Source organism: Maniola jurtina, chromosome 13, assembly GCF_905333055.1.
Source record: "Maniola jurtina chromosome 13, ilManJurt1.1, whole genome shotgun sequence".
In the NCBI taxonomy this organism is placed as follows: Eukaryota; Metazoa; Arthropoda; class Insecta; order Lepidoptera; family Nymphalidae; genus Maniola; species Maniola jurtina.
In genome coordinates, this window is record NC_060041.1 from 8,874,073 (window position 1) to 8,888,955 (window position 14,883).

Below are 14,883 nucleotides of genomic sequence, written 5' to 3' on the forward strand. Positions count from 1 at the left end.
TAGGCTTAGGTAAGTACTACGGCCGAAACCCGAAATTGGAATTGAAATGTGGCAATGTGTTTATTTTCAGTCTATATACCAATTATAGTCTTGTACCTCACTAATCTATTTGCTCGTAGTAAGTAGGTATCTGGTTTATTCTAGGTTTAATAAAGATGGGCACATGCTTTGCCCGAGAAACTATTATTATTATTATTATCTTAAACCCGTATTCACAAACGTTACTATGAGGTCTCATAGTCCGCTCGAACGCACAGTGTAGGTTCCACCAATCAGATGACTGTGTCACGTCAATTTACAAAGATCTGATTGGTGAAACCTACCCTATGCGTTCGAGCGCACTGTGAGACCTCATAGTAATGATTGTGAATACGGCCGTTAGTTAATTTCCGACTCATTCTGATGTTAGGATACGAGGTCTTAGCACATTTAGATTTTGCCTTGCCTTGTTATTGACATTGTCTTAGAACAGTTACGTATTAGCGTTTTTTGCGCGTATAAGCTCGTTTTTGTACTCGCGTCCATGCCAAACATCTCGTACGAGCGTAGACGCTCTTATAAGCTCATATATATTTACATCTGAGATTTTTTTTTTGTCAGAATCCATATATCACTTTTGATTTACCCACTGATTTAAGCGAATAGTTAGTTGAAACGATGCGTACTCGCTTTATTGAAGCGCGGAGTAGCGCGCGTGTGAGTGCGTAGGGCAAAATGAGCGTAAAATAAACGCAAATCTAAAAATTCTAATCCAAAATAGTGGCAGATTCTTAACAATTCAAATGCACTTCTAATAAAGTATAACCTGAATTTAAAAAACTCTATTTCTATGTCTGCCACGTGGGTCGAACGACATAAAGTTGAAATATACGTTATATGCTTCGGAAGAGTAATTTTTAAAGATAGGTCTTCTTTTAGTAAATACCTCTTTTTGGGACGCCAAGTCTGTGCCTACATGCCTTCAATTTGAACACAGTACTTATAGACAACAAGACAAAAAGTTTTAAAACAAAAAGCTCTAAGCGTGATTTTACGCTAAACTTCCAGCCCAGCCCAGCGTGATATTACGACGAACACAATTTACCGTTAGATAAGAAGGGTCATGTTCGGTACATTTTCACCCCACTGAGCTTTCTAATGAGTATTAGAGTTAATTGGGTACTAAGAAGATATAGTCAGCCGTGAGTGACATCAAAGTTGTTTGTTTAGTCAGTAACTAAAACAATTTTGTGAAAACTGCCCTGGAAAACTGGCGACAACAGATATAAAATGTAACGTTTCTTGTTGTTTTTAAAGACAATACTAATTTACCAACATTAACGTTAAGGTAAGTAGCTATCTTCTGAATTCATCTTTTCTTCTTATAAAAAAAAGGTTATTTGAATAAAAAATCTTTCCACTATTTCTATTTATACTACACCGCCTTCCGGTCCCGTCCACCGATGGAATTAACTTCCTGTATCCAGCGACTAAACGAACTGGCAACTGAACATTACAAAAGTAAGTCTATAGTCGGCTTTAAGCTCAACCGCAAAAAGTCGCATTTTAAAAGTCCGCTATCAGGCATTGCGTCGCCCGTTAATACTCTTTGAAGTGACCGCAAACATTTCCCTGCGTGTTGCGGAATTTAGCCGCAGACGGTTGTTTGCGATCCCCGGAAAGAGTACAGTGACCGCTTTAAAGTTCAGCGTAAAAGTCAACCGAAATTACACGCTTTAAACAAGTCGCCCGACTTTACATTTACCCGTTTCATTGGATTTCAGAATCGAAATGGTAAAATCGCATAGACCAATTTTTTTTGAACAATCTATGTTCCATAGACCCCTAGTAAAGTTAACCAAAATAATCGTTATTTGTTCTGCGGAAAACTTGTTTCTCTCACTAGAGGGAATAATTACCTACATTTAGCTAAGATGCTCAGGAAACTGTAAATATTTGGAATCGAATCCAAGATAATTTTCGTGCTTTCCGAGTATTAATGATTTATTTATTATTATTACCTAATCACTTATTAAGTGGTACAAATAGTCTATAGCTTTTATAGCTCCTAATAAAATAATGGAGGGATGGAGACTAACCAAGGTGACTCCAAGGGATCCGTTATAAGTAATAAAAACAACAAAAATACTAAGCTTAATTTAATCCATATATCTACTTACGGAAAATGATAATCTATGTGATTTAACAATGTACTACTCTGAAACAGGAATTTGAGATTCTGCATGGAGGTTTTCTCTATAACAAAGAAACCCACTAAGAAAGGGTTTTCAGAAATTTCACCCTAAAAGCTAGGGTGTGTCAGCTAGTATACAATACAAGTTATACCTATATACCTACCAGGCTATCATGGAATGCAAAGAGAACAAGGTACAAGATAGAGGATAAAACCAATTTATTTATTCCTGGCAAAACTCATAATGCGCATCTGTTTACTTTACCCATTTGGGAAGTGAAGTAAAAAGATACAGCGATAGAAGAACGCTTGTCGATAATCGTGGGATATGCGCGGCGAATATTAAACAAGATCCCGGCAAAGGAGGGCTAACCGGCAAATATGGTCGGCGCGCTCGGAATGCTAATCAGCGTAGCAGCTGCACGCTTAAGTGGTCCACTACTAAACGTCTTTTGTCCTAAAACTTCTAATCCAAACTAATTTGAATAACCAAGTTTGTTCCTCTATTTGTTGTTAGTTTTTATTGAAGTAGTTTTTTGGAGCTTCGTTCATCATCGTTTTTAACCCATCGCCAGCTCATTAGTTATTAAGCACGGGTTTTCTTTCAGAATGAAAAGAGTTTGGCTGTAATATAAATTATTTTTCACAGGCTTCCCAAAATTAAAAAAAAATGTTTTGTTTAATATTATAGCCACACTACCGAGCAGTCTGCAGATCCAATTAAGAGTTCATGCCTTTTTCTCTCTATATTGGAGAAAATCTTCAGGTATGTCAACAATCTATGTATAGGTATGCGTGACTTTCCTTAGATGCTCCGTGATATCTTTTTCATTATTAGCTTATCTATTGTTTGATATAGGCCTCCTTATGCATATACTATTCTTCCCGATGTTGAACGAACATTCTGCAACTTTTTCCAGCAAATTTGGTGAGGTCGTCGGACCAACGGTTGTGTTCCAACGTTTCTTTTTCCAGTGATACACGGTCTAAAAACTCTTACATTTCTACCGACTGACCTACAATTTCTGGCCGACCTTTCTGATAGTGCAAAACATCATAAGCAAGCTGTATCTGCCTAAATCAACCGTGCCTTTCAATGTCTTCAACAACATCCACACGTTAGGCTCTCCACTGAAAGATAAGTCCGTTACGCCATTTTACTCGAATGACATTGCACTATCATCAAGCGATTCTGCTGTTCATATTACTCGGACAATGTACCGAAAGTTCATCAAAGTGATATAGAACGCGACATGATAGTGTTAGAAAGCTTGCGGTTTCACGAGCCCTGGAATAAAGAGGAACATGAAACGGCAGGGGTTAACTTAATTAGCTGCAACGCTCATATCACCTAAAGCTTGTCAGCCACACATAATAGTTTTACATATTAAGTCTAATAACTAAAAAGATAAGGTCGAAAATGTCACAACAAAATCCAAATTGAAAATGGTACCCGGCGAAATCGGGGGCTTTTGCTAAATTCGCACAATATGACGTAGGTCGCCTCTATTGAATGCCCTCGATAGAGATTTGCACGGACTAGCGAGACGAGATTAACTTGTACTTAATCGTTGTACCGTTTAAGAATTTCGGGTAAGGTGCCCAATCTCCGTAGAACCCGAATTAGCTGCGCTTTCAAACAAAGGGTATCATTTTAACCCTCAATTTACAGAATATTAAAGGTTAAACAGAATCTACGCTCAATTTTGTAAATTAATTCACTTAAAGTTACCTAAGTATATAAACCTTATGTAATTAAATTCAAACTTCTATCACTATCATATTATTGTAAAAGTCCCCCGCCGTGGCAATGTTTTTGTTCAGGCTAATCTCAGAATCATTTTCATACCGTTTTCACCAATAGAGAGAGGAATTATTATCTAAGAAAGTTATGAGCTATAATTTATGAATATTTTGCGAAAATAAGCTACTAGTATGACGATAATTATTATGAATTAAGTCGGAAAAATCGTTCCAATATCTGAGAGCTTCCGAGGCGTGCGCTGCGTAGAACATGTTACGTATTCCAACGAAGACTTGAAATCACTTGCGCACCAAATCAGTCTCGAAGGCTATTGCCACTAGGTCATGAGTCCAGCGCACCGTCACCAAGATATCACCTCGTCGTCACACGTGACTTCTACTATTTGGGACTGATCTACGTTGTAATGTTAGTTAAGGTATGAAAACCGGCCAAGTGCGAGTCAGACACGCGCACCAAGGGTTCCGTACTCGTGTATTTTTTTCGACATTTTGCAAGATAAATCAAAAACTATTATGCATAAAAATAAATAAAAATCTGTTTTAGTCACAATAAATTATTAAAAACTAAAAGACGAACTAACGCATTTAACTGTACTTTGTTCTAAATTCTCCGCCACAAACTTTCTGGTAACAAGCGCCAAAACTAATCTAAAATTATTCACAGCAGTGAACACGGAGGTGTGCAATTAGAGTGCCAGAAGATGAAAGTAATAATAACCGTTTTATTTGTTGCATATTTAGGTTTAACTGTAAAGGAAAACATCGCGAGGAACCTTGCATTCCATTACGTTCTTAAAGGGTATGGTTGTAGGGAGTGTAAAATAAAATAATCAAAGTAGTTTATTTCATAAAACATAGTATTACAGTAACACAAAGTAAACTCCTGTGTCAGAAGACTCCGCTCTTCCATAACAATTATTACTATCATACTATACTACATCTTAGAATTATCAGTATTAACATGCATAGCTGTATGTGTTAGCAAGTTATTCATTTATCTCTCTCTCTCTGTCTGTGTGTGTGTGTGCGCGTGAGCTATGCCCGGAAACGGTACGAATCTGAATTTTTTTCATTGATACATAGCTACGTTCCTCGTGTGCTAAGGCTATAGACCAAGTCAGAGGCAAAAGCTAGTAATATGTAGATGATTTAACTTTTACAAACTCTTAACTGTCAAAACCAATTTAAAGTTGGTCAAAGTACTAAGTGCGGAGACGTTCAATTAGGGTAACATGAAGTACGCGCATTTGCAATCACCGACGCTTTTCATAAAAAACCTTGTCTGGGAAAGTTTTAATGACATTAGAATATATTCAGTTTTTTTCGGTTTTTATATTAGTTTGTAGAGCCATCGTCGTACCAACATAAGTCAAGTCAATCAAGGGATCAGTGGTTATTTAGTTCTGACAGAGCATATCAATCGATTGTGACTGGTAAGCAACGTTGACTAAAGTCGGTAACTGGGTGGATGACCAGCCTGAATTTGGCTTTTTCGTTTTCTCCATGCCTCTTATATTACGGTACGACAGCAGATATAACAGAATAATGCTAATAATTTTTTGTTGTGCCTCACAGCACATTTCACTTCGCCAAAGAGGCGTATAATTTGATTTTATCAAATTATTTACCTAATTCTTTCTCCACTTTATACCTATTCTTTGATATAACATTAAAGTCTTAAAACACAATTAGATACATTTCAACTATTTCATTCTATGAATATTTCTCAATTGTTACCTTTTCACACATTTTAAATTGAAATCTTACTAAAATTTCTGAGAACTCATTAAAGACGAAACTCATGTCGCTTGAGGGGAACTTAATTAGTTGCTAATTACTGGGCTTTTTCTTCCAGAAGTAACTATTTTACGATGTAAAATAGTCCCCTAGAAAAATATAGTTAAGTTTCAAGATTTATTTTTATTCTAAGTAGGAAATGGTTTCATACTACGGGTCATTTTTTAAAGGTAGAGGCAATAAATACAGGATAAGGGATCTGTACATGATCAATAATAGAAATTAATTTAAAATAAAAAGGTAAAAAATATTAAAAATAAACAACTTAAAAAATGAACTGCTGCTGAATTATGAAACAGCGTGAATTCCTCATTAATTTTACCCACCTTTTATGAAACTTCCCTGTATAAATCTGGCTCAGCCACTAACTCTTATCAAATTTTTCAAGCTCGTAAGCCATTCTTTCCTAAAATTTATTGCGCAAAAAATATCAAAAGCCACGTTAATCGTGCGGCTCATAAATTTTTTTTCGCACACCGTAGCTGAAGAGTCTCTACACCCTTCTTCGTACTCGTTGTGTAGTTTATAAACATGTATACAACCTAAGGTGAACCCTTAAGTAATAATAAGATTTTTATCCAAATAAACTTTCACAACGGTGAAGGAAAACATCGTGAGGAAACCTGCATGCCTGAGAGTTCTCCATGTTCTCAAAGGTGTGTGATGTCTGCCAATCCGCATTGGGCCAGCGTGGCAGACTATATTAAACCCTTCTCATTCTGAGAGGAGACCCGTACTCAGTAGTGGGGTGGAAATGGGTTGATCATGAAACTTTCACAAGTTTTTTTGAATCGACAAGTGAATTTACCACTTATTTGGACTGTATTATTAAAAATTAAATACCAAAAAGAGCGGCCTTTTGGTATTTGATTTCTAATAATAACATCAATAAACATTATTTCGGAAAAATCTCTATTCTAATGTTCGATAGCAAAGTACCATTCTTTGAGTGTTTTGCTAACTTGTTTGATGTCTTTTAAATAATTAATTAGCTATCAAAAGAATTATACTTTTGTTGTTTGACAAAAGAACAAAGGTTCTTTTTCTTATTATAAGTTGAACGACCACCCGGCGCTGTGGTCTTATAAGCAGAAGGTTCGATCTCCGTCAGGATTCGATTTCTAGTAGGAGGCTTTAACCGCAGGTAGTAGCCACCCTTTCCGGTAAAGACGTGCCGGCTAGTATTAAGCATTCCGGTTCCATGCCACGTAGAAACTATGCTCTTCTAGATAAACCTGTTCCATTTTACAGTCTATGTCTGAATAATTCATCCATATTATCCAATAACAAGAGTAAATTAAACATTTAATAATAACACCCCCGACAAGTGAAGGTTACAGTAATAACTAGAAAAGAGCTGATAACTTTCAAACGGCTGAACAGATTTTCTTGAATTATGGCTAAGAACACTCTCGATCAAGCCACCTTTCAAACAAAAAAAAAACTAAATTAAAATCGGTTCATTAGTTTAGGAGCTACGATGCCACAGACAGATACACAGATACACACGTCAAATTTATAACACCCCTCTTTTTGGGTCGGGGGTTAAAAACAGCGGCGTCCTAGTCGAAGGATCCGAGGTTCTATCCCGGGCACGCACCTCTGACTTTTCGGAGTTATGTCTGTTTTAGACTTAGAGTTCTTCAGCATGTTTTCAACGGCGTGTGAAGTCTGACAATCCACGCTTGGCAAGCGTGGTAGACTATGACCAAGTTCTTCTAACTGTGAGAAGAGATTCGTGTTCTACAGTGAGCCGGCGAGGGATTACTCATGATGATGGGTTGAACCAATAATAAAAGTGAATATTTTAATAAAATGCTCAAATATTACGATCGCATCGATACACTGAACGTTTATCGCTTTTGCTATAACAAAATAATATGTATTCTGATAGAAACGCGAGTATTATTAGAATTGTTAGCAATTAAAATGAGTTTACATCGGCTGTTGTTCGATAATGTTTGCAATATAATTATTATGGAAATGTCTGCATTAATATGTAACGGCTAACGTTATTAATAAATAATTAGTTTCATCAGAATTTTAGAGAGCTATTGAAAATAATATTTACATGCAATACAAAGCTTTCACATTTTATAATAAGTTTAGTGTGGTGTAAAATCGAGGTGTGATAGCTATCCAACTTAACTCTGTCTTTGTCAAGGCGAGTAGGGCTTGCACAGGACAATTTTAAATAAAGAATTTTTTTTTGTATTTGTTGTTACAGTGGCAATAGAATTCTGTGAACATTCTGTGTAAAATTTTTAGCTCTCTACCTATTTATTATGGTTCAAGAGATAGATCCCGATGACAGTCAGACAGACGGATAGACGGACAGCGGAGTTTATGGTTTTGTTCAATCACACCGCAACGGAGCAACGAATCGACGTGATATTTTGCAAGGATATAGTTAAAAACCTGGAGAGTGACATAGACTACTTTTATCCCAGAAAATCAAAGAATTCCCACAGGATTTAAAAAACTAACGGACGCGGATGAAGTCGCGAACATCAGCTAGTTTTCTAAGAAAACGGTATTTCCCTCCCTTTGTAGATAGATTTTAGTTTATTTTTGTTATTAAAAGCCAAACAAGTGTAAATTAAAAATTTATAACACCCCCGACGATCCAAAGTATCTGAGTTTTCCAAAACATCATTTTCAAATAAATAATTATGTATTTAGGCAACGTCCATCTTGACAGCTTGACATTTGTCTATTGACATAATATTATGAAGCTAACGGTTATCTGACCTTCTTTTCTACAAGAAAACTAGAAAAGAGCTGATAACTCTTAAACGGCTGAACCAATTTTTTTAGATTATAGCTAAGAACACTCTCGATCAAGCCACCTTTCAAACAAAAAAAACTAAATTAAAATCGGTTCATTCGTTTAGGCGCTACGATGCCACAGACAGATACACAGATACACAGATACACAGATACACAGATACACAGACACACAGATACACACGTCAAACTTATAACACCCCTCTTTTTGGGTCGGGGGTTAAAAAAAGACGTTGTAATGTGTGTATCTCTGACAGTTACACATGACACGTAGCTAACAAGAAGTGTACAATATAACAAAGTTGTGGCAGTTTGGCGTAATGTCGACAGTTTCCAGAAACACGGGCAAAAACCGCTACCTAAATTGAGGAAGTTTGTTTGACATTTGTTGCTTGATCTGACTCTTCTAGTGGCTTTCAGATTCCGCCAAGTAGCTACAATGCAGTATTTGCCTATATCAAAGAAGGTCTTCCAAAATACGTAAAATCTACGTCCTTTGTGAGTTTTAAGTGTAATAACCATTTTAAATCATTATCAATCGATTAAACTAAAAAAGCACGACTTCATCCGCGTGGACTACACAAATTTTAAACCCCCTATTTTACTTCCTAGGGGTTGAATTTTCAAAAACCATTTCTTAGCGGTTGTCTACGATATAATAACTATTTGCGTGCCAAACAGCCAGATCCGTCCAGAAGTTTGGACGGTGAGTTGATAGATTGACCCAAAAAGAGGGGTGTTATAAGTTTGACGTGTGTATCTGTGTATTTGTCTGTGGCATCGTAGCTCCTAAACTAATGAACCGATTATAATTTAGTTTTTTTTTTGTTTGAAAGGTGGCTTGATCGTGAGTGTTCTTAGCTATAATCCAAGAAAATCGGTTCAGCCGTTTGAAGTTATCAGCTCTTTTCTAGTTACTGTAACCTTCACTTGTCGGGGGTGTTTTAAATTTTTAATTTACACTTGTTATAATATAGATCGATCTACAAAAATTATTGTAAGGTCAACACGTCAACCTAAACGAAGTCTCCATCCAAGGTTACATTTAGGTATTTCTCCAGAGACGTATTAGATAAAGGCCGAATGGTTAAGGGTCTATTTATCCATTACGCCGATCTCATTTTCGTTCATTATGCCCAAGCTTTTGTACAAAATGTTTATTGGAAATTTCTGATGATTTTGAAACTTGTATTGCTTTTAAATGATGCCTTTCTACTAGAAATACTTGAGGAAGCGTAGCAGGAGTTACTTATGCAACTTACCATTTTAATTTTCATACGTACTCGGAGTTTATTAAATCGTTCCCCAGTAACTCAAAATTTAAAAAACCCCCGACCCAAAAACGTCTATAAGAAACTAGAAAAGAGCTAATAACTTTCAAACGGCTGAACCGTTTTTCTTCTATTATAGCTAAGAACACTCTCATCAAGCCACCTTTAAAACAAAAACAAAAAACTGAATTAAAATTGGTTCATTCGTTTAGGAGCTGCGATGCCACAGACAGATACACAAATACACACGTCTAACTTATAACACCCCTCTTTTTTTGGTCGGGGGTGTAAAACGCGCAATATTAAAAGATTTAAAACCATAGAAAAAACGAAAACGACCTACAAGTATTATCGCTAGCCTTCAAAGAACGGAATCCACAGTGAACCGGTGATCAAAGGACATAAAATATAATAATATCGACCACAATTTTCTTTATCAATATTTGTGAAGGAAAAAAAGGTTTACGAGGTAAATAAAAATACCGAAATTGCTTCCGACTCGAAACACCTCCTAAATCATCTTTTCGCTTTCAAGAGACCTAATGATGCATGTAACAAATTGTATTACTTTCCGAAACTCCGGTAGTTCAAAGAAAATGTATGTCATTATAACATAACGCCATTTCAGGGAAACGCGTATGATTTATTTTTTCCAATCACGGTCTTTTCATAGTTCGCGTTTCGTGGTTTCTATATACTAAGTATATACTATCTGTACTAGTGAATCTTTTGATGTTGTCTGTCTGTCCATCTAGATTCTAGAGGATGTGCTTAAATGCTGCACTTATCGGTGCAAGTTCGCCATTATACCATCTTGGGGTCCCAAAGTGCAATCTTTAACCCCTTTGGAAATAACAAATTGAATGAAACTCAGTAACGTTTGTCATATTAATTTAACTAATGATCAAGGTCAATATAGCGCTCATATTGTGTACGTGTTTTTTCACGATAAATGAAATTTACCACTTGTACTTGATTTTAAGAGGATCGTTGTCAACGATCCCCCGTCGATTTCCTACGTATGATATTATTGTTCTCATCTCTATCTGCCCTGGTTCGTGCATTCTCGGTTCCTAGATCGGTGCTTTTGTGATATCCAATTCTAATTGCTGTGATTGGCTAAATTTACCATGTTCTTGCTGCGACAGTGAGTTTGAGCCACTAGCGGAACAATGTTAGCCGGTCAGAAATGATTGCAATTAGTCAACCTGTATGACGTCCGTGTTCTGTTTTTGATAACAAAAAAGAAAAAATTGTTGTTGCAATCATCAATTTTAGCAAATAGTGAAAGAGAGTCGGCCAATCAGAGGTCACAACTACCGTCACACTTTCTGTCAAACTATGGCAGTAGGCTTACCGAGTAATGAAAACAATTTTTCATTCTGTAATGTCATGTGGCAAGTAGGGTTGCCACCTGCCTCTTTTTGATTTACAGGCTACCACCATCAAAAATACGGGGTTTAGATTTGAAGAAATTTAAAAATTTGAAGTATTTGAAGAAATAGGCGGTGGTTCTCTCTGAAATGCATGGAAAGCCTATTTAGATATTTCAGTTTATTTGTAAGTTTTGTATTTTTTCTCTGTATGTTGCCGTGTCTTGATTGGTGAACTGTGTTTGCAATGTGATTTTAAATAAAAGATTTATTTATTTAAATAGCTTTTAAAAACTCTAGTTTTGTAAAGCAAAATGTTATACATTTCATGCATACAATCTTTGCATTTTAACTTAAATTTACATTTAACTTGTAATTCCACCTTCACAGTATCAATACTATGGCCGTAGCCAGGAATCGATTTCGGGAGAGGTTTTATCAGGGCCGGAACTGAATCCTGTCATGAGGAAAAAAACATTCGCTCAACTTTATGGGCTAATTACCTGGTTAGTGGAATTTCGCCTTTCAATTTGACAGTGAGATAAAATACAACAATAAAAAAGCGCGAGCGCAGTGAGCGTAAGTGTTTTTGGTTCAATACAGAAAGAATTAAAGTGAAAGGGAAACGAGTGTAGCCATAGCAAGATTTTATTTTTAAAGCTCCCTATCCATACTAATATTACAAATACGACAGTATATCTATTTGCCTATCTATTTGTTACCCTTTCACGGCCCATCTTCTTTACCAAAATTTTGGTACTTACTATTCAGAGGTAACTTGCATCCCAGACATAAACTTTTTAGCCCGGAAAATCCCCCACGGAATTTTTAAAACTCTAAATTCATGCAAACGAAATTGCGGGGCTTACACCAAGTAATACAAATTCAAAGCGCGAGTGAAGTGAGCGCGAAATGTTTGATATATTTCCAAAAAAAAATTGGTAAGCAAATGCAAGAAATAGTGTAAGTATTATTTTAGGCTTAGGTTTTTGACGGTTTCCCAGGCGCAGTCGCCATTTCTAAATTTCTGGTCTGGTGGGAGGCTTCGGTCATGGTTAGTTATATGGTTAGTAGGGCCCTAACGGCCAAGAAATTAGACTGCATCATCACTTACCACTAGAAAAGATTAAAGTCACGGGCTTACTTGTATAAAAAAAGGCTAACATCCTCAAACTAAGCCCCGCCGCCTTGGCTACGACCATGATCAATATCGAGTGGGTTTCGGCTACGCATTGCCGCAAAAGGAAAATATTCTTTCTACTGGACATAACGTCAGTGTTCGGTTTCACCAGCCAAGTGCGAGTCAGACCCACGCACCGAGGGTTCCGTATTCGGGTATTTTTTCCGACATTTTACTCGAGAAATCAAAAACTGTTATGCATTAAAAAAATATGCATAAAAATAAATAAAAATCTGTTTTAGAATGAACAGGTAAAGCCCTTTCATATGATAACCCACTTGATATATGTAGTTATCTTACTTTAAAAATTGAAAATACTAATATTTGTTCATGAACACATGACAGACGGATAGAAGGACAAATGGACAGACGGACAGACGGAAAGACTGACAGACTGACAGGCAACGAAGTGATCCTATAAGAGTTCTTTTTTGCTTTTGAGTTACGGAACCCTAAAAATATTTAGTTTTATTTGCCCCGTATTTTATTTTCATAATTACAGGTTTCTGTATCCTGAAATACGGGGTAACCAGTAAAATACGGGGCTTCTGGCAACCCTATTCGGAAAACACTGTCACATTCAAGTTAATGTCAAATATTTTGTTTTCAATTACAGAAAGCTGCATCAATCATTATTACAATATTTTCTTTGTTGTGATTGGCTGAATTTTTGAGTTTCAGCCAATAAACAGACTATTTGCCAATTAAACGTCATAACAATATAAATGCCAGAAAGTTTAACCAAATAAAACAAACTTAATGAGAACCTAGTGAGAATGCAAACGGCACACAATTTATAATACATATTATGTTAGTCGTATATAATAGATATTATAGTAGTCGTTCACTTTGGTAATAGTCAGATTGTCATCAGTAAAATTGATATTGGTCGATGTATCGTAAATTATTGTTTCGGTGACAAATATTTTTATTATCTATTTATCTTTGAACAGAATGGAATAGAATGAAATGGAATGGAATACAATGATAAATTTTTATTCCTGTAAACTTTTAGGTAAACTTCAAAGTGTTTTTGGATGGTCAGAAAAATTTACCACTGGTTCGGAATGCCGATCCTACGTTTTCTAGGGTTTCGTACCTCAAAATGAAAAACGGAACTCTTATAGGATCACTTTGTTGTCTATCTCTCTGTCTGTCGTGTGTGTCAAGAAAACCTCTAGGGTACTTCCCGTTGACTCAAAACCATGAAATTTGGCAGGTAACCTAACTGCGTAATTTTGGGTAGTTTTTTTAATCGATAAAAAAAGTTTGCGACATTGTTCAATAAAAAATTTGGATTCCAACTCCTCAACCCTGATGTTGCAGGGGACCTGACTACTAAAGCTAATGGGATTTAAAAAGTGTCGATTATTAATTGATATTGAAGGTATCTATACCAAGTAAACACTTTGTCGTTGACCTCAACCCTGATGCTGTAAGAAATTGCATTCCTAAATCCTGGTGATCTCTCGGGATTTGAAAAGGATCATCCGTTTAAATATTCTTACGTGATACAGAAACAAGTTGCATCCCGGGGACGGGCTATTACGGAGAGGCAACTTTTGTTCTGGGAAATGAAAGGATCGGGATTTTTAAAAACCTAAATCCACGCGAGCGAAGCTGCGGGCATTAGCTAGTTGTATATATATTTAGAAGCTACTATAAGATAATAGATAAGGTACTTATTTCCTTATATTTTTATTGTATGGCAGCGCGCGGTTTTAAATTATAAATTGCACGTCCTGTCCTTTTCTGTAATACATTTTTTTCTCAATATCTACCGCTTTATCTCATAGCAAGAGTCCGTAAGACATAATACAGTGAAAATAAGCAAAATATACAATTTTTGCAGTTTCCACGTCAGTACCTGTCGAATTTTTCTAACAGTGTAAGCAGCAGAGCTGAGTTTACCATCAAGTGTTGATATGTGGGTGTTCCATAGAAGCTTTGCATCTAACATTATACCGAGAAACACGGGGTTCTCCTTTATTTTCAACATATGATTATTTATCAATGAATTTATGTCATTTAAGGTCCTGGTATTGGGCAGTGTGAATTCAACACACTTAGATTTCTTTGCATTTGGAAGTAAATTGTTAGCAATAAATCAGAGAGTGACCTGTGATATGGCATTACATATAGTATACATTGTCAAAAATTATAATATTAAAGCTGTGCGTATTGCGTGAGGAATAGGTTGCAAGAGAGTTGCAACTTGCAGGGTTTGATGCATGCGCTATTGCCAGCAAACATGAGACATATTTTTATCTACAGGCAACGTCTGAGTAGGTAACGCATACGTCTAACGCAAGTTGAAATGTACCAGTGTATTTAGTTAGACCTATCGACAAGTTTGGAGTTGGGTGCAGTCTAAATGTGGCCCGTGTGTTTAGACTGTCAGTTTCTGTCAGTTTCACGTGTCGTCCCCCGCACTTCACCACCCCGCTTGCACAAATCGAGACAGCACGAAATTTTCAAGATTTCTGGGTGTAATTTCTGGTTTTCGTAGTTCCCACATAATTATAACAATATAAAATA